A 21,211-nucleotide genomic window follows, 5' to 3' on the forward strand; every position below is an offset into this window, starting at 1 on the left:
CAATAATCATTCCAAATAAAAATGTTGGTCTTTTGAAATAGACAAAGAAACTAACCACCCTCACACCTTCGGTATCATCATTCCTCAGAAGAGCCTCAGGTAAATATTTTTTCCCCTTTGGTAAATTAGAGAGATCTAAGGGAATATTAGAAATTATCATATTCAGTTTTACCTTACTATCTGCTGGGAGTGATAATTCTTTTTTTTTTTTTTAAGATTTCATTTATTTATTCGTGAGAGACATGGAGAGGAAGAGTCAGGTTCCTCGCAGGGAGCCCGACACAGAACTTGATCCCAGGACCCCAGGATCACACCCTAAGCCAAAGGCAGATGTTCAACCGCTGAGCAACCCAGGCATCTATTTATTTATTTATTTATTTATTTATTTATTTATTTATTTATAACGATTTTATTTGGATAATTCTTTTTTAAAAAAATATTTATTTAGAATCATCTCTACAGGGATCCCTGGGTGACGCAGCAGTTTGGCGCCTGCCTTTGGCCCAGGGCGCGATCCTGGAGACCGGGGATCGAATCCCATGTCGGGCTCCCAGTGCATGGAGCCTGCTTCTCCCTCTGCCTGTGTCTCTGCCTCTCTCTGTCTCTCTCTGTGACTATCAAAAGTAAATAAAAATTAAAAAAAAAAAAAAATTATCTCTACAATGTGGGCCTTAACTCACGACCCCCAGATCAAGAGGTGCATGTTCCCCTGACTGAGCCAGTCAGGAACCCCTGGAAGTGATGATTCTTAAGTAATGATTCAATTTACAAACAGGCCAATCAAATTATAAAGAAGCAAACTACACATATGCCATATACTTCTCTCTGGTCTTGACTAAAGTTTCAGATAACTTAGCAGCTTGGGTTAGCAAAACAGAGACTCAAAAGCCTTTATCTGATCGAATTTTTAAAAATGTATCTTTGGGGCACCTGGCTGGCTCAGTTGATAGAGCATGCAACTCTTTTTTTTTTTTTTTTTAAGATTTTATTTATTTATTCATGAGAGACACACACAGAAAGAGGCAGAGACACAGGCAGAGGGAGGAGCAGGCTCCATGCAGGGAGCCCAGTGTGGGTCTCCAGGATCACACCCTGCAGAGAAGGTGGCGCTAAAGCCCGGAGCCACCTGGGCTGCCTGAGCAAGCAACTCTTGATCTCAAGGTTGTAAGTTTGAGTACTATGTTGGGTGTAGAGATTACTATAAAATCTTAAAAAAAAAAAAAAAAAGGAAGAAAAGAAAGAAAGAAAGAAAGAAAGAAAGAAAGAAAGAAAGAAAGAAAGAAAGAAAAGAAAGAAAGAAAGAAAGAAAGAAAGAAAGAAAGAAAGAAAGAAAGGTATCTTTTACTATCACCTTGTTAATTAGGCTGTGTGCCACAAGATAAGCAAAACAAAGGTCGAACATACCTTAAGAAATCATGTCAGTGGAGGTACAAAGGAACCCACGATTAGCTTTTTAATATCTAGTATTTAAGCAGTGTGAAAAACATAAGTAAAGGCATAGCAAATAAACATTGCCATTGTTCAAGCTTTCATATTTTCTTTCCTTTTTTTTTTTAAGATTTTATTTATTTGAGAGTGATGGAGAGCGAGCATGAGCAGGAGGGGTGTGGAAAGGCAGAGGCAGAGGGACAAACAGGCTCCCTGCTGAGCAGGGAGGTGGATGTGGGGCTAGATCCTAGGACCCTGGGATCATGACCAGAGCCAAAGGCAGATGCTTAACTGACTGAGCCAGCCAGGTGCCCTGTCTTCAGGAGGTTTTCATATTTTCACTAGGAAAAATTTTTCATAAGGGAAATGTTTGACTTCATCCTTCCCCCAGAGTTGAATTAACACATATTTCAAATACTAACCTTTTACTTATACAATCTAGAGGATGAAACTAATTCCTTTTCTTACTTATATTTGTTTTGTAACCTGGTAATAGTAATGTATCTAAAAGCAACGTTTTCTAATACTTAGCTGAATAATGCAAGAAAGCGTGAAACCAAACTCATTTGTTTAATGCTGCAATGCATGTGAAAATAGTGCCTTATACATATGAAGCACTCACTTAATGTATAGTTACAAAAAAAAAAACACCTATATGTTCTCATTCATTTGGGGAATATAAATAATAGTGAAAGGGAATAGAAGGGAAGGGAGAAGAAATGGGTAGGAAATATCAGAAAGGGAGACAGAACATAAAGAATCCTAACTCTGGGAAACAAACTAGGGGTGGTGGAAGAGGAGGATGGCGGGGGGTGGGGGTGAATGGGTGACGGGCACTGAGGGGGGCACTTGACAGGATGAGCACTGGGTGTTATTCTATATGTTGGCAAATTGAACACCAATAAAAAATAAATTTATTATTATAAAAAGAAAACAAAAAACCTACACAAGTACTCAAAAACAACACAAATATATCTTTAGCTAACCTGAGTGGTTTAAAATATGAGAAATAATACTCTCCAGTTATATATGTTTATAGTTCATAATTGAAATAATCCCTTCCTCCACCAAAAAAAAAAAAAAAAAATCCCAAGATGTTCTTTATTTTTCCTGTAAAGAAATCAGGAAGCAGTAAAGTCACCTTTACATATACGAAACAGGGAAATGTGACTTTAGATTTCTAAATCATTTTAACTGACTTGTGTTTCAGCCTGACTCCTTTAACATTAACAGACTCATAATGTGGTAATAAGCAACCTCTATTTTTTTTTTTTTAAGATTTTATTTTGGGATGCCTGGGTGGCTCAGTTGGTTAAGCATCTGCTTAAGCTGGGGTTATCATCTTGAGTCCTGGGATGGAGTTCCACATTGGGTTCCCTGCTCACTGAGGAGCCTGCTTCCCCCTCTGCCTACTGCTCCCCCAGCTTGTGCACCCTCTTCCTGACAAATAAATTTAAAATCTAAAAAAAAAAAAAAAAAAAGGATTGTATTTTTCAGTAATCTCTACACCCAACAGTGAGATTGAACTCACAACCCCAAGATCAAGAATCATACACTCTACCCACTGAACCAGTCAGGCTGCCTTTTTTAAAGCCACTTTAAAAAAATAACTGCTCTTTTCTCAATCTGAAGTTTAGTTTATAAACCTTTAGTTATTATCTTTGCTGAAACACCTTTGACAGAGGTGGCATTCGTACTTGATTACAAATGTGCCCAAATCTAATCAAATCACTATCATGGCAAAAAGAAAATACTGTAAGAGTCAGAATATGAGCTTGTCATAGTTACACTCATTTCTAGTAAAACATCTTTAAAGAGCAGGGACAGAATACTGTTTCAAGGGGGATGATCGGAAATTATAAGGAGAAAGTGAATAGTACCAGAATCGAGAGTGAGGTGATAATAGGAACTGACATCCTGGCAGACCCAGCAAAAGGAAAAATGAGATATTAAGAAGTTTCTCTTAGATCAATTTCCTTGGAGGTACATGGGTTTACCTTTCCAGCCGAATTCCCAAAGGGCTGCACTGAAGGGCAGCAAGGGCTAGACTGTATTTACAGCTCTGGTTCTGACTCTTCCGTTCATAAGGTAAATGATCTTGAGCAAAACCTTGCCTTTCTCAATCTCAGTTTTCCAAAGGAAGAGATGGCTCTAAAAGTCGCCACCTTAAGTTACTTAGCGATTAGCTCGCTAATTTTTTAGCACTCTACGGGAGGCAATGGCGAGGCTGGGCCGCGGCTGGGGAGGGGTTAATGCCGTTCGGCCCCGCCCCTTCCTGGCCCCGCCCCGCGGGCACCACCGCCCGCCCGGGTTGCACCCTTGACCCCGCCCCCAGGCCGTGCGTCCACCGGAAGTGCCCACGCGCGGGCAGCTCACTTCCGCCCGGCAGGTGACAGCCGCGGGGCTCCGAGCGGCCGGCGGCACGGACTCACCGGGGGAGCGGGAGGGCGAGGCCGCGGACATTTTGCTGGCGAGCCAAGCCGTGCCGTGGCGCCGGGAGCCATTCGGACCTGCGGGTGAGGAAGCGGGGAGTCCGGAGAGGCAGGAGAAGGAGTGGGGCGGGGAGGCGGTGGTCTGAGGTGAGGGGGTTTGTGGGGTCAGAGGTCACGGAGAGGACGGGACCCTAGAGGCGCGAGAGTGGCTTCCCGAGCCCCGACTGGGCAGAAGGACTGCGGGTTCATTCATTCACGCTCACTTGGCCGCCGGCCTGAATCCCAGGCGCCCCAGCCCGCATCCCCTCTTGGGGCGTCCTCCGGAGAGACTCCTAGACTTAGGCCCGGAGGAGTCCGCCCCTGGCCAGAGGGGAAGCTCCGTTCTGAGTCCTGGTTTCCCCCTTCACATCCTGAGGCCTCCCTGTCATTCAGGGCCTTATCTCTTTGCCAGGGTTTAAAAAGGGAAAAAAAAAAAAAAGAAAAAAGAAATCAAGAACCGGCTCTGTGCCGCCTGCCCGGCAGTAGGCTTGGGCTTGGTCTATCCGTTGGCGTTTCATGGACAGCTTATCTGGGGACACCTGTAATCATGCTAAAAATACTGACGAAATGCTACCTACTATTTATTGAGCTCCTACTGTGTTTCATGCGCTGTGCTAAGCACAGTAGGTACGATGCCACGTGTAACTTCTCAACAGCCCTTGCGAGGTAGCTGTTGTTGATATCCCCATTTTATCCACGAAGAAACTGAGGCACAGAGAACTTGAACCACACATGATAAGGTCAATCCTGTGGTGCAGGCAGAGTCCGGGTTCTTACCCAGGCTCTCAGGGACCTGCAAAGTGCAGAGACAAAAGAGGCTGGAGCAAGGTTGGGGTGTAGGGGTGTAGGTATTTAATATCTTTAGCTGCCATTGTATTTATTCGAAGCTCTGTAAAGATGTGGCCTTAATACTTTGAATCTAATCTTCATAAGGGACATTTGATTTACGTGTTTAGGATGAAACAATTCTGCAGGCTACTGCTATAAGTGACTACCTTTCAGGGTCAAAGGGAAGTTTTTCTTGACTATTGAGAAGTGTGAGACTCAAAACAAATTATTCATGAAGCTAATTTAAGAATATTCAGATCCTGTCAGTGGTTGAGCTGCATTCCTTTTGAAATAAAGAGAGGAAGCACATGACCCCTAGGGATCTCTTGACCCTAGGTTCTTGAAGAACATTCTCAAGGGGAGGGTCTCTGTCTCTCTGAGAAAAGTGCAGGCTCCTTGGCTTCCTGACTGGGGAGCCACATCTTTCCTGGGAATGGTGAGGTCATTTGATGGCTGGAGGACTAGACTGTGAGTCTGAAGCCTTATTCCTTTGCAGACATTGACTTGCTTCAGTTCTGCCTCAGTTTCCCTGACGGCAGCACAAGGAAGACCTGCTGCCGTCCTATCCACTCCTGGGTGTTACAAGCCCTAATGAACCTGCTAAGGTTTCCACATGCTTCTGAAGAAAGCTGAGATATAAATATTACTGTAGTACTTTTTTTTTTTAACTCTATGATCTGTTTTCCTAGTTCCATTGAATTCGCAGAAACTTAATATTGTCACCTTATCCCCATCCTTCCAAGGGAGGATTTGAGATGAAGCGACTTGTCACAGATGGTAGGAACATGAGCAGAGCTCAGAGCATCTGGCTACCTGTCCTGAGTTGAGCCCACCAGCCTTCTCCAGCCTCTTAAAAACTGTCATAAAAAAGTAGCCTTGGTAGTTCTCAAAGAGTCAGATCCCTCAGAGGTTGTGGAGAAATTATCTGTTGAGTATGGTTTGAGCAGAGGCTTCATCCTGAGTAGCCTGAAGGGCTAGGAGGTGTAATGAAAAAACACTGCCTAACTCCCTCAGTTAACCCTCGGTTCTGACCCCAGCTCAGCAGCTCACCAGCTTCCTGGTAGTGTGACCTGGACAGCTTACTTAGTCTGGGCCTCCTTTACTTCAGTTTTAAAATAATAGTGACTACCACCTTCTCATCCTGCCACCCCCCATCCCCCACCTCCTGCCCCACTGGTGTGTGGGGGGATTAGATAAGGAAATTTGTGCAGAGACTGTTAGTGGTTGGGTGCTTTGATCCTAGGCAGTTGATGCCTACTAGGGGCCTTTTTCTGAGGAAGGCTGTCAACCCTCGTCTGTGGGGTATTACTTCCTTCTGCAAACAGAGACCTTTACATACACAACACTGCTACCCCCCTTCTCGTTTCACTTCCTAAAAGTGTTTCAGAACAAGTTTAGTTTGTTGGTCCTTCTGGCTTTGGTCTTGGGCTTTCATCTTTTTCTGGTCATCCTCTGAAACTGTTGCATGTCTTGACTACTCACTTCCTAGAAAACCCCCATGCCTGGCACCAAAGCTGGACATGCTGACAGTGAGCAAACATGGCTTGAATATGGGTTTTGCATTTTGGTGTAATTATGAAAGCTTGAGAGGGTGTCTGTTACATGTAGATGTTTCTTTACTGAACAGGTTTTTTTTGTTGTTGTTGTTGGTTTGGTTTGGGTTTTTTTTGCCTGAGTCAGGTCACTGATACATGATCATAGCCCAGAAATATTTTTTGTGTTTTGTTTTTCTTTTCACACAGAGACAAACAAATAACACCAGAGAGGAAACATGACTTGGGGAATACTTAAAAAAATAATACTGCTTGAATATCCATCAATGAGTCCTTATTGCTCTTAGGCTAAAAATCATAGTCTTTATCGTGGCCTTCAAGGCCTTTTGGGCTAACTCCTGCTTGGCTCTCCTGCCCTATCTCTCCCACTCCCCACTTTTTTTTTTTTTTTTTAAGATTTTATTTATTCATGAGAGACACAGAGAGAGAGAGAGATAGAGAGAGAGGCAGAGACACAGGCAGAGGGAGAAGCAGGCTCCATGCCGGGAGCCCGATGTGGGACTCGATCCCGGGTCTCCAGGATCACACCCTGGGCTGAAGGCGGCACTAAACCGCTGAGCCACCGGGGTTGCCCCCACTCCCCACTTCTATCTCTTCCCAGGCTCCTGTCAAATTTAGCTACTTGCCACTTCTGCAACTCCTAACTCTTTTTACCTCTCTGTCCTTACCTTGTGTTCTCCTTACTGCCTGGACACCATTTCTTGTCACACATGCCTCTTTCTTTGCTGGGCCACTAGTTGGAGCTTCCCATCTGATCATCTCTCCGACCTTGCAGGCCTGAACCTCCTCAGTGTCCTGTGGCACTGCTCATGATGGGTTGTCATGTTCACTTGCCTGTCTTCTAAGTAAACAGCCCTTAATCCTTGCGGGGGGGATGTGTTTTAACAGTCTGTGTCTCTAGCACTTAGTGAAATGTCTGGCACATATGTTCTCAATGTCAGTGAATGGATGAATATTGCATTGACTTGTTAGGATTTCTTGATTCCTAAGGAATTCAAAGCACTTTCCAGATGATCTGTCCGTCTTCATATCACTCCAGGGGGATAGGGAGAAGTCTGATCAGTGATAGTATTAACTACTCTCAGGCTACTGTTGCTACCACCCAGCCAGCCACTAGAGTGTTTCAGGGCCTCCAGAGACTTGGAGTTGAGAAGCAGCAAGGAGGTGCTAGTGGTAACCCCTTTGCCATTGTAGTAATAGTGACCAGCATTCATCAAGCATTTGGTGGGCTGGGCACGACTGAAGGCTTTATATGTATTGACCTGTTTTAACCTGACAAATCCCTCACGTATGTGACATTGCAGCTCTCATTTTACAGTGGTGGTATGCTTGTACCTGTTAAGTTGTGTAGACTCCTGGAGAGCCCTTGTCAAACCTGCTGTGGCCACCTTTTCTTTCCCTGCTCCTTGTTCTTAGATGGTCTCCTGTTATTTAATGGAGCTGAGGAGGGGCTTGCCTGTGGTTTTAGACTTTCAAGCCTCATGTTTTTTCAGTCTTTAGCCTTGGGCTTGACCTCTGATCTTTATTAAGAGGGTCTCCCCAAAGTTGGGAGACCTCTTCTAGTTAAGGTAAGAGGCTGGTTGTGTCAGAATTCCCAGAGTTCCATCAGCAGCCAGGATGCCTGCCTTAGTGACTGCTCTCCCAGGTTTGCCATCTCTTCTGTGAACTTGAGCTAGAAGATGGTCGATTTGGAAGTCAGGTCTCAAAGCTTTAAAACCAGTCCTTCTTGGGACTCCTGGGTGGTTCAGCAGTTGAGTGTCTGCCTTTGGCTCAAGGCATGATCCTGGAGTCCCGGGATCAAGTCCCAAATCGGGCTCCCTGCATGGAGCCTGCTTCTGCCTCTGCCTGTGTCTCTGCCCCCCCCCCCTCTGTGTGTGTATCTTGTGAATAAATAAAATATTTTTTTAAATAAATCTTTAAAAAAATAATAATAATAAATAAATCTTTAAAAAAATGTTTTTAAATAAAACCAGTCCTTCATTGTTCATTTTTAGCACTAAAAACATTCATTAAAATAGAGCTCTGTAAAGGAATAGATGGGTGACATACTTTTTGCCATACCTAATTGCTTTTAGGGTCTTACGCTTATTGAGAGGAATGACAAAATTTCATTAGCTGGTGAGTCTGCTTCTGTGGTCTCCATTCTCTGAATGAAGCTGAGTGGCTGGATGTTGAGACACTGAGGACAGAGCCTTCATACATTTATTCATTCAGTATTTATTGAGCCCAAGTGGATACCTGGCACTGGGCTAAGTGTGATGATAGGTAAACAAGCCAGTTTCTGCCCTTGGGTTACTTACTACATTCTAATGAGGTAGGGATTGGGAGGAAACAGAAGAAATAGAAAACAAATGTAATAATTAGAAAAACTGATAATCCATGAGAGAAACAGGCATAGCAACCAATGCATGTTGAAGTGTAAGTCAGATCTACTCAAGACCCTTTAGCAGTTTCCACCTGACTCAGAGTAAAAGCCAGGGTCCTAACCTTGACCTGGAAGCCCCCTCCATTCTCCTCTGACCTCATAACCCACTACCCTCCTCATTGCTCACTCAGCTTTCCTGCTATTCCTCAGACAAGCCAGGGATGCTCCCACTTTTCACTATCTTAAGCCTGGAAGTCTCTTTCCCCAGACAGTGCCACCTGTCACCTTCTCAAGGTGGCCAGCTGGTTAAATTTCAACCTCCTTTCCTCCCCTCCTCCACACTCCCTATCCGCCTTCCTGTTTTCTCTTTTTCCATAGCATTTGTTGCTACATCAGATAGTATATATTGTACTTATTTGTCTCGCTTGTTGTGGTCCCTGTCACCGAGATATATGTGCCATGAAGGGAAGGATTTTTGTCTGACTTATTCACTGCTGTATCCCTAGCGTGTAGACCTGTTTATGGCATGTGAAAGGAGCTCAGCAAACATGAATAGGAATGGGGGTGGGGGTAAGGACAAGAAAATATGTACTTAGTGAGTGCAGGGTCAGTATCTTTGAAGTGATGTCATTTAAGCCGAGATTTGAAAGATAAGTTGGAGCAACCACTCTAGAAGCTGGAGAGGATAATCCAGGCAGAAGGCTCAGCAAGTGCAAAAGCAGTGAAGAGCTTGACAAAAGAACACAGAAGGCCTGTGGGCCTAGAGGGTTATAGAGAGAGGGAAGGGCCTGCCTGTGTTCACATCATAGCTGTCAGAGCCCTCTGCCACCAGCATTTGCATCCCCTCCTCCAGCAGCTCTAGTCTCTTTCAACTGATGCCTGTGGGAGCAGGGGATGGGGAGGTGGCCTGGACATTTCTCCCATCAGAGCTCTTACCACCTGGTCTTCTGCCCTTTGCTCTTTCTTCTCTCTTTTCTTTATTTACTTGTCTTCCATTTATCAGCTTTAAAATGAGCTAAGGGATTTGGCATTTTCAACTTTAGTTTTATCAAAATAACTTGACAACCAGAGCAGATGCATGTCTGATGCTGGCACACCCTGTGAGTGGAACATGGGGAAGCTGAGATTGGTTTACAAAACTTGAAATTTCCCTGAAAAGAGATTTGAGCACTAATCATTCAGATGTTTATTGAGCACCTACTATTTGCCAAGTAATAGTCTAGGAGGTAGGGATACAGTAGTGAATAAAATGGACAGTCTTTGTCCTTATGGAGCACATTATGGAGGGAGAAAAAAATAGATGATATAAATATATTTTATAGTTTGTTGGTGATAAGTACCTTGAAGAAATACAAAAGGAGGAAAGAAGAATAGGGAGTTGGGGGGATTGGTTGGGGAGGTGTACAATTTTTTTTTAAGATTTTATTTATTTATTCATGAAAGACACAGAGAGAGGCAGAGACATAGGCAGAGGGAGAAGCAGGCACCCCATAGGGAGCCTGATGCAGGACTCAGTCCCTGGACCCGGGGATCACACCCTGAGCCAAAGGCTGATGCTCAGTCGCTGAGGTACCCAGGTGTCCTGGATGTGTACAATATTAAAGTGGTCAGAGAAAGTGACATTTGAGTGAGATTTGAAAGAGATGAGGGACTGAACCATGATGCTATCTGACGAAAGAGCCTCCCTCCCTGGCAATTGTACCATATGTACAAACATTGTAGAAACATGCTTCTTGTGTTCAAGGATCATCAAAGAGGACCCCATATGGCTAGAATTAAGGAAATGATGGAGAAAATAATGGGAGAAAAGTTCAAAGAAGTAATGATGAATGGTGTGTATGTGTGTGAGAGAGAACCAGAAAGGATATGTGTCTCATATGGGCCTATAGTCCATAATGCCATGGTAGAGATTTTGGCTTTTACTCTAAGACAGGGAACCATTAGAGGATTTTGGACAGAGGAGTACCACTGACTTAGACTATAATGGGATCATTCTGCCTGGTGCTGAAGTAGGTTGTTGAGAGCGGTGTGGAAGCAGTTTTGGTAGCAATCCCGATAAAAAGTGATGGTGTCTTGGAGCTGGTGAAAGCCGCCTTATGGATTCTGGATTCATTTTGAAGGTAGACCCCAGTAGCATTTGCTGATAGATTAGATGTAGGATATGAGAGTGTGTGTTGTCAAAGATAACTGAGATTTTTGGCCTGAGACCCTGCTAAAGATGTTGGCAGTAACTAGATAATGAAAACTGCAGATGAGCCAGTTGAGAGATGGGGAGAAGCAGGAAGTCAGGTTTTTAAAATTTTTATTTATTTATTTATTATTTTTTAATTTTTAAGTCCAACGTTTATAATATGAGGGCCAGGGCTTTCTCCTCAACTCAAGTTTATAAATTTTCAATTGGCTTGTGAGACCAATAGAGATACTTCTTGTCTAATTTGGTTTCTGGGAAGACTTCATTCAGGTCCTCAATGGCTATCTGATCAAATGGAATTATGTTCTTCATCTTCTCCAGCTCTTTTTCATATTCTTCAATCATGGCCTTTGAGAGAGACAAAAACTCAGCACAGCTTTTCACATCTTCTTTTTCCTCAGCATCCACCTGGACAGTGTATTTATCCTCTGGCACAAGAACCTTCAGGGCATTAAACTTCTTCTCAAAGTCATCTACCAAGCCAGCCTTTGCCACATTGGCCTTGTAGTAAGCCCAGTCAGTAGCAGGTGGTTTCTCAGGAAGAGTAGCCAACCTGGAGGTAAGCATCTCATTCCAGGATTTCAGGGAGTTGGCAATGGCCTTCTGGTTTTGGGGTATGATCTCCCCAAAAGCTACCCAGTCAGTGGTTTTTATTTTTTATTTTTATTTATTTTTTTAATATTTTATTAATTTATTCATGGGAGACACACAGAGAGGCAGAGACACAGGCAGAGGGAGAAGCAGGCTCCATGCAGGGAGCCCGATGTGGGACTCGATCCTGGGACTCCAGCATCATGCCCTGGGCCGAAGGGAGGCACTCAACCACTAAGCCACCCAGGTGTCCCAGTCAGTGGTTTTTAGAGCAAGTTTTCACCCAGCCATCTTGAGATCCTTCACCGACCCTGGTGGCCCACAGTCCAGGAAGTCAGTTTTTATCATGTTAAGTTTGATCTGCCTGTTAGCTATATAGATATTCAAGTTCAAGTGTTGATTAGGCAGTTTGGATATATGAGCTGGGAGTTCACTAGAGAAATGGGGCCTGGGGACGTAAGGGCCTGGGGACATACATTTGTGGGTTGTCAGCATGTAGATGACACTTAAAGCCTTGACACTGGATGAGCTCACCAAGGAGGCAAGATAGCATTGGTAGGGAAGGAAAGAGAGGTACTAGGCCTGACCTGTGGGCCCTCTGATGGATGAAGAGGAAGAGGAGGAAGAACCAACAAAGGAGACTGAGAAGTTGCAGGCAGTGGGGTAGAGGGAAAGGCAGAGTGCATGGCATCCTGGAATCCAGGGAAAGAAAGTGTTTTGGAGTATTCAGGGAGCGATAAGCAATGTCAAATGCTCTTCTGCATGAGACTTGTCATCTGACAGGACCACTGCACCTTTTGCCAGCAGGATCTAATATGCACTAGCATCCAAGACCATCCTTGAATCTCATCCTTCCTTGCCTAACCTCATCTCCTTTCCCTTCCAAGTCCTTGCCTTCAACCAGGCAGGGGTTCTCATAAATTCCTGAACACACATGCTTGTTTTGGCTTCGGATAAGTTGCTCCTCTCTCAGCATCTTTAATTCTTTATTTGTAAATGGATTACCTTGAGAATTAAATGAGAGAAGGGCTATAAACCATTTAGCACAAAGCCCACACCCCAGTCAGTGTTGCTGGTGATTTAGTCTCAGTTATGCTGACATCTTGTGGGTCTTCTCCAGGTTACCCTCAGCCCTCCCTTTCCAAATGTGACCCATCTTTTTCTGTCCGAGCAAGCCCTTCATCTAAGAGGGCTTCCCTACATGTTGTCCCAGTCTCAGAACCCTCCTCTGAAGAGTGGTGGTACTTGTATGGAAAGCATGATTGCTCTGCTATTCACCTGCAGTCCTTTACTTGGGCTCTGCATCTGTAAGAGCCCAACGGGAGAACTCTCCTTTGTCTACTTATGTACATGCTCCTGTGTGGGGCACAATGTCAGTCTCAGAGCTGACAGTGACCCATGCTGTTACACGTGCTGCGTGGATGACTACACTTGACAGATCTTCAGAAAGTGTTCCTGTTGTGTAGATGCGAAAACTGAGATTTAAAGGGACCTCGTTCTATAGTCTTTGGCCTCTTTCTCTTCTTCTTGATTAAGTATTATTCAGAATAAGCCCCTGTTTCTTTTTCAAGTCAAAGGAACTTTTCTTTTCCTATCTTAAAGATTTTTTGTATTTTTCATGAGAGACACAGAGAAAGAGGCAGGGACATAGGCAGATGGAGAAACAGGCTCCCCACAGGGAGCCTGATGCAAGACTCGATCCCAAGATCCCAGGATTATGCCCTGAGCCAAAAGCAGACACTCAACCACTGAGCCACCCAGGTGCCCCATGAACTTTACTTTTTCTTGACAGCAGATCTTTTCAAGCATTACTGTCTGTAGATTGTTGAGAACTGGCACATGATTCTAGAATTAGGTTATAAAGACTCAGTGCTAATATAAGAAAATTTGCATGTGGCATGTGTGTGCCTTTACTTCCTTTTCATTTTGAGGCTTTAATTGCTAGTGGGTCTGAAGAGATTGATTTTGGCTAACCATGCTTCGTCCAAATCCCAAGAGACCCATAACTCGGCAACTTCATCCAGACAGGCTTTCACTAGGCACGTTAACAAACTAGACATTCCTGTTGTCCAAACTGGATGGGCTGGCTCTTAAATAACCTGTAATTCAACGTTTGAGAGACTCTGAAGGGATATGTGGCAACATATTTCATTTATCTGTTAGCTTGGAGTGTGTGTGTGTGATTCTGCCAGGACTTCATTCAAAGAGAAGTTGACTTGCTGGGTAGAGTGGGACCTCTGGGACCTCATTATGGGGCAAGGGTAGAGAGTATCAATACTACCATTTTCTAGCTGTGTGACTCCAGACAAATAAATACCTTGGTCTCTCTGGGCTTCACTTTCCTCATCTGTAAACTTGTGATATTATCAGTACTTTTTCCACAGATTATTGTGAAGATTAAATGTGAAAATCTTTATGTAGTGTCTGGCCCATAGAGCACATCTGTTTGCCGTCACTACTACCATTGCTGCCTTTGTTCTGAATTCCACACCAAGCCCAAAGAAAAGCACAGCTTATTTTCTCAGTTATTAAACCGACTTGAAAGAGCCTGAGTTTGGTGACCACATCTAAGAGAGAAAGTCTGAAATCTGGTTTCTCTACTGCTGAGTCACCCTTTTAATCTTCAAGGTGGCCTTACCTGTTTCCTTGTCTATAAAATGAACTTTAGGACTTTCCTGTGAGGACCTTTTCCTTTTTAAAAGGAGACTTAGACTGATGAGCAGCCATGAATAATTGCTGGGTGGTGAGTAGAATCATTGTCTTTATTATAAACTCTAGGCTTCATAGGGAAGGAACACAATCCAGAGAATGGCACAGAGTAAGGGAATATTTTGAATGAATTAACCTGTGCCTTTGAGACAGAACGGAAACAGCCACACATGGGGATAATTAAAGTTTGGCTTTTCTGGGATCCCTGGGTGGCGCAGCGGTTTAGCACCTGCCTTTGGCCCAGGGCGCGATCCTGGAGACCCGGGATCGAATCCCACGTCGGTGGGAATCCTCCCGGTGCATGAAGCCTGCTTCTCCCTCTGCCTATGTCTCTGCCTCTCTCTCTCTCTGTGTGTGTGTGTGTGTGTGTGTGACTATCATAAATAAAGAAAAAAAAAAGTTTGGCTTTTCTGTTCTAAATGAAGAAGAAAAAGTAGCACCATGCTATTCCCTTTTATTTATTCTTCCTAGTGTAGTCTTGACTGTCCTTGAGCTAACATGTGCCTGGGGCATGTTTCGGAACCTCTCTTCATCAGGCAAGGGATTAACAGTAACTGTTTTAAACAGCACTGAAGTTGGAAGCCACCAACACAGACTTCCAGGGATCATTTTTCTCTGCCCAAATATCCTTGAATTCAGAGATGAGTCTTGGCAGTTGGATCATACCTTGCCAAGTATCTCCTTTCCTTTCCCCTCTCCCTTTTCTGAAGCTGCTTCTCTGGCTAATTTCACAATACTGTCTCCTTGTTAATTCACTGAGGGCCCATGGTATGCATTCATTGTTCTAGTGCTACCAGCTTGATGCTTCTCATCTGTTTGCAGAGCATGGGTTGCTCTGGCATGAATCACTACCCTGAGACTAGAAAAGTCCTTTCCTTGGCCATTGGCAGGCCATTTGGGGAATCATTTGACTTGTTATTGTTTTCCTTACTGAAGGAAAGGAAGACTAACTGAAGACCTAATAAGGTTTGGTGGCACTGGCTGCATTCTGAATCTGTTTACTCTTGTCCCTTGGAAACATCTTCTGTCATGCTCTGAGAATGATCGTGCTCCATTTCTTCTTGTTTGATATTTTGGGAGAACACTTATTGGTGAGGAAATGGATTTCTCATCTAGCAGAGAATGGTGACACCTGAGATGTGGGATGGAGTTTATCTGTCATTTAATAGACTGAAACTGTTGTCCTGTGGAACTGTAAGTTGTCTAAAGGGCCCCTGGTGAAGAAGGGGAGTTGGACATAGTGGAATGAGCTGGGTTCTAGGTCCCCCACACTTAAGTCAACCAGAACAACTCTATTTTTGTTTTAAACAGTTTAAAAGCAAGAAGGGGCTTGAAAAGCCATTGGTCTGGTTGAATTCTCTTGTTTGACAATTGGGAAAAATAAGGCCCAGAGATGGAGGCATTTGCCCAGGGTCATACAACTCTTGGTAGCAAAGCTAGATTTCCTGGCAAGCCATCTTGGCATTGGATCATCCTTACCGTGTTGGTTGAAAGTTAACTACAAAGGCCTATGTCTCTAGTCTGTCCCATTGTCACTCTGGTCTCATCAGGGAACAGGGAGTCCTCTTTTTTTTTTCTTAGATGTTTATTTGAGAGAGGGAGAGTGCGGGTACAAGTGTAAGCAGGAGGAGGGGCAGAGGAAGGGGAAGAAGCAGACTCTGACTGAGCAGGCGGCCTGAAGTAAGGCTTGTCCCGAGGACCGTGGAATCCTGACCTGAGCTGAAGGTAGATGCTTAACTGAGCCACCCAGGTGCCCCATCAGAGAGTCCTCTTATCTTGATCTTTTATAGGCCTCTGGTTTTGTAGTTTCTCTGGGAGCCTGTCTTTTCATTAATTTTGTCAGCACACATTTGATGAGCTCCTGGAATGTGCCAGGCATAATGCCATTGGGTTGACAGCAGTAAACAGGACAGATCCCAAATTAGAGTCATGAGGAGGGCTGTGGAGAAATCATGATGTGACTGAGTCAGATATCAGGGAGACCTCTGCCCCTGTGGGTCTGGAGAAAGCTTCTATGTGGTAGCAGTGTTTGAGCTGAGACTAAGGATAAGCATGGGCCAAGGAACAGTTTTTGAATAGATGTCCCATTGTTTCCTAAACTATTATATTTGAAAGAGGTGATACATGCATGGGATATAAAATTCCCAAGATGTAAGCTGGTAAGTGATGAAGGATCAGTCTCTCACCCCATCCCTTGGCAATCCAGCTTCTTTTCTGGAGGAAAAGATTGTTAACTTTTCTTGTTTACCCTTTTTTTTTTAAGGTTTTATTTATCTGAGAGAGAGAGAGAGAGAGAGCACACAAGTGGGGGGAGGAGCAGAGAGACAGATAGACTCCGTGCTGAGTGCAGAGCTCAATGGGTTCAATCTCATGACCTGATCATGACCTGAGCCAAAATCAAGAGTCGGATGCTCAATCAACTTTAGTGCCCCAGGGGGATCCCTGGGTGGCGCAGCGGTTTAGCGCCTGCCTTTGGCCCAGGGCGCGATCCTGGAGACTCGGGATCGAATCCCACGTCCGGCTCCCGGTGCATGGAGCCTGCTTCCCCCTCTGCCTGTGTCTCTGCCTCTCTCTCTCTCTCTGTGTGACTATCATAAATAAATAAAAAAATTAAAAAAAAAAAAAAAACTTTAGTGCCCCAAATTTCTTTTTTTAAAAAATAAGTAATCTCTCTGCTCAACATGGGGCTTGAACTCATGAACTTGAGATCAAGGTTCATATGCTTTACTGACTGAGCCAGCCAGGTACCCCTGTTATGCCATAATTTTTTTTAAAAACCCTCTATGGAAGGACATTTAAGGTGTTTATAATAGTTTGCTATTTTAAGAAGGGTGCATGAATACATGAATAACTGTACATACATAGCTTTTGTACGTATAGAATAAATTCCTAGCAGTGCCTGGGTGGCTAAATTGGTTAAGCCTCTGACTCTTGGTTTCAGCTCAGGTCATGGTCTCATGGCCGATCAAGCCCCAGGTCGGACTCTGCAGTCAGCACCAATTCTGCTTGAGATTCTCTCTCTCTTTCTCTCTCTCTCTCTCTCTCTCTCTCTCTCTCTCTCATCTGCTGCTCCTGCACTTTCTCTCTCTCAAATTAATAAATAGATAAAATCTTAAAAAAAAAAAAGAATAAATTCCTAGAGGCAGATTTGCTGGATCAAGGGTCAGCATCTTTGCAATTTTGATAGTTGTTGCCAAATTGGTGTAGAAATTGTAGCAATTTAGACTCTCATTAGCATTAAGAGTATCTGTTTTCCCACATCAGCACCAACATGGGATGTTATCAGACTTTTGGGTCTTTACCAGTCCAGTAGTTACTGGATGATATTTCATTGTAGCTTCAGTTTCTCTTATAAGTAAGCTTAAACCATTATTCTTCACTTCCTGTGAACTCACCATGTTCTTTGCTATTCTCCTATTTTTAGGTACTTTTTACGTATTAAGGAAAATAGACTTTTGTCTGGGATGTGATGGAAATTTATGTGTGTGTGATTATCATATGTTTTTGTTTTTTATTATGTTTTTGGCCATGCAGGAAAACTTAATTTTTATGTAATCGAACTCATAGTCTTTTAAGGCTTCTTTATTTATTTCAGAAAGGCTTTGTTTACTCTAGATTATACAGTCTTCCATTTTTCTTCTTCAGCATTGGGTTTTGCTATTTTTTAAAAATTCAATATTTGTGTGATTTACACCAAATGAAATGTCAGTTGTTTTTTTTTTTTTTAAGATTTTATTTATTCATGATAGACACAGAGAGAGAAAAAGAGAGAAGCAGAGACACAGGCAGAGGGAGAAGCAGGCCTCATGCAGGAATCCCAATGCAGGACTCGATCCTGGGACTCCGAGATCATACCCTGAATCAAAAGCAGGCGCCAAACCGCTGAGCCACTCGGGCTGCCGGAAATGTCAGTTCTTAAGTGTACCGTTTGGCCAGTATCTGCATCAAGATACAGATCATTTCCATCACCCCTAGAGTTCTTTTGTGCCCCATTCAAGACAGTCCTTCTCAGCTAGAAACATCCAATAATCTGACTTCTACCACCGTAAGTTAGTTTCGCCTCTTCTTCTTATCTAGAATTTCATGTAAGTGGAACCCCACAATATTTATGCTTGTCAGTGTACTTTTATTCCTTCATGGTTACCTATCAGAGGAAATGAGTGAACTAAGTAAAACAGCAAGTGCTGCTGTCTCCATTTTCAAGATAGGAATTGGATCATAGAGATGAAGTAAATTAACATCAGTTCAGAATTCTTTCTTTTAAAATTATTATTAGGGATCCCTGGGTGGCGCAGTGGTTTGGCGCTTGCCTTTGGCCCAGGGCGTGATCCTGGAGACCCGGGATCGAGTCCCACATCAGGCTCCCGGTGCATGGAGCCTGCTTCTCCCTCTGCCTATGTCTCTGCCTCTCTCTCTCTCTCTCTCTGTGACTATGATAAATAAATAAAAAATTAAAAAAAAAATTTTTAAATAAAAAAAATAAATAAATAAAAATAAAATTATTATTAAAATAAATAATAAAATAAAATAAAATAAAATAAAATAAAATAAAATAAAATAATTATTGTTGAGGCACCTGGTCAGCTCAGTTGGTAGAGCACATGACTCTTCATCACAGGGTCATGAGTTCAAGCCCTGTGTTGGGCATGAAGCCTACTTAAAAAATAATGATGATAAAAATAAAATAATTATTGTTATCTTTAGCAAATTTGAGATCTTGGAGAAAAGTTGAAATATATTCAGGGTTTCTTTTTTTTTTTAAGATTTTTATTATTATTTATTCATGAGAGACACACACAGAGGCAGAGACACAGGCAGAGGGAGAAACAGGCTCCATATAGGGAGCCTGATGTGGGACTCGATTCTGGGACTCCAGGATCACGCCCTGGGCCGAAGCCAGGCGCTAAACCACTGAGCCACCCAGGCATCCCCAGGATTTATTTTCTTAATGTATTTTTATAGATTTAAATTCATTTTATTAGCTTAAAACTCAGATTCTTTAGCTCTTGTTTATAAAACTATGTTTAGATATGTGAAGACTGGGATCCCTGGGTGGCGCAGCGGTTTGGCGCCTGCCTTTGGCCCAGGGCGCAATCCTGGAGACCCAGGATCGAATCTCATGTCGGGCTCCCGGTGCATGGAGCCTGCTTCTCCCTCTGCCTATGTCTCTGCCTGTCTCTCTCTCTCTCTCTGTGTGTGTGTGTGTGTGTGTGTGTGTGACTATCATAAACAAATAAAAATTAAAAAAAAAAAAAGATGTGAAGACTTCACAAATTTAAAAAGTGTTGAGGACCTTTTTTTCCTTAAACCTAAAAATCCAGTGGCTAAAATTCAAAGTCTTTAGCTGGGAATATTTTTATGATTTTTTTCCCCCTTCCATTTTCTCTCTAGGTCCTCAGTTCCACTCTTAGATTACAATACATCTTTGTCCTAACCAGTGTGTCAGTGATTCTCACCAAGGACTTCTTTATAGTTCTAGAAAACATAAAACTACTTTATTTCAGGCTTTGTTACTCAATTTTTCCCCCCAGGTTCATAATTTATTGTACAAATTGAGTATCACATGATAAGTTGACATTAGCTTCTCCAAGCATGGGAAGTTAACAGATGAGGTCCAAGTTAAAGTCCATTTATATTGCTTTCACAGCTGGTGTTTTTTTAGACCTTAATTTGAAGTATAAAATCCTCAAAGCAATGCCTCTATATGTGGCCAAAACACAATTCATTCTACCTGTGAGAGTATAAGAGTTGAAATATTTTTTGATGCCAGTGAAATGGAACTAGGCATCAGTTTCTGGACCTGCCATGATTTCAGTCTTGCAAAAGGTAGCAATTCCACTGGTTGTGTCCTTCAACGTACGCAGCTAACCTGCGGCCAGCTGGAAGAAGCCACCTGTCCCGCATGCATTCAACGGGCCAGCTGTTACTCAATTTCTTTGCTTTAAGCCTAGAGGTAAGGGAAAATAGGAGCGTCAGGAGGATTTTTTTTTTTTTTTAAAGTAAGATGAACAGGGACTGGTTCTGGTATTATAGGATCAAAGTGGGAAGGTAGATTTAAGGTAAGGACAGCATCCATGGCTCCTCACAGACAAAACCAGTCCTTCCAGGTGTGCCCCTCTTTAATTTTGACTTTCCCTCCCTTAGCCTGTAAATGCAGTGTGACTCATCACACTGGCCATAGCAATTTTTCCAAACCAAAAATTCCCCCAATTATTGTTTTGTTTTAAAATTTTATTTATTTATTCATGAGAAACAGAGAGAAAGAGGCAGAGAGATAGGCAGAGGGAAAGCAGGCTCCATGCAGGGAGCCCGACTTGGGACTTGATCCCCAGGCTCCAGGATCATGCCCTGGGCTGCAGGGGGGGCTGCCCAATTACTGGTTTTTAAAGAGTGTCCTGTCACTTCCAAAGTAAGCTTTTTCTTGCCTGAATTGGCTGCTTGCTTTTAGTTGTGGCTCATGTATACAATCAGATCCATCAAACAAAGTCTTAGCCCCTGGGGCCTCCATTAGTAGGCATGCAGTATATGGCAGTAGGTGACCAATACCAGGGAAATCCGTCTTTCCTGTGACATCCACAAGTCTGATCCTTTAAACTGAACTGTAGAGTTTTTTCCATTCCTGCAGAGAGAATGAAAAAATCTCTTGCACTAACATCTAAGAGGTAACTGCAGAGGAAGGACACAGGAGATAGCCACCCTTAGCAGATCAACGAGGTGCAATTGATCTTCCACAGTGAAATGAGGTTTTTAAAATCTGTGCTCTGGGTGGCTTTGCAGAAACATTTTCACTTCTCTCTACTTTCCCTTCCTCTTTCACTTTAATTTCCTTTATGTGAAAACAACTTCAGAGAGATACGATTTCTGCATCATCAGTCCCGTTGGGCCCTTTGCAGAGGGATATGCGAAATAGATACTGCAGAGAAAAGGAGCCAGCACTCACACTGGATAACATTTTAAGTTGTGAGTAGTTACTTAGCACCTGTAAAAGGAAGAATGTCATCAAAGCTTAATGGTATTGGGGTATCAGCAACTGTGGTGGTGGTCTAAATTAGCTGACCTAGTGACTCTGTTGCTT

General features: G+C 43.2%; 1 protein-coding gene and 1 pseudogene across 5 annotated transcripts in view; one reads left to right on the plus strand and one right to left on the minus strand.

Annotated features, from left to right (window-relative positions):
* The first annotated feature begins 3,799 nt into the window (after positions 1 to 3,799).
* AP1B1 (adaptor related protein complex 1 subunit beta 1) overlaps positions 3,800 to 21,211 on the plus strand; it is a 57,011-nt gene continuing 39,599 nt past the window's right edge. For all 5 annotated transcript variants that reach the window (XM_041729069.1, XM_041729070.1, XM_041729072.1 and 2 more), the window contains exon 1: positions 3,800 to 3,944. The gene's annotated coding sequence lies outside the window, so the exon portion shown is untranslated. The remainder of the gene's footprint in view (positions 3,945 to 21,211) is intronic.
* Positions 19,758 to 19,943, minus strand: LOC121475632 (annotated as a pseudogene).

The sequence above is a fragment of the Vulpes lagopus genome, chromosome 14, assembly GCF_018345385.1.
Source record: "Vulpes lagopus strain Blue_001 chromosome 14, ASM1834538v1, whole genome shotgun sequence".
NCBI classification, from domain to species: domain Eukaryota; kingdom Metazoa; phylum Chordata; class Mammalia; order Carnivora; family Canidae; genus Vulpes; species Vulpes lagopus.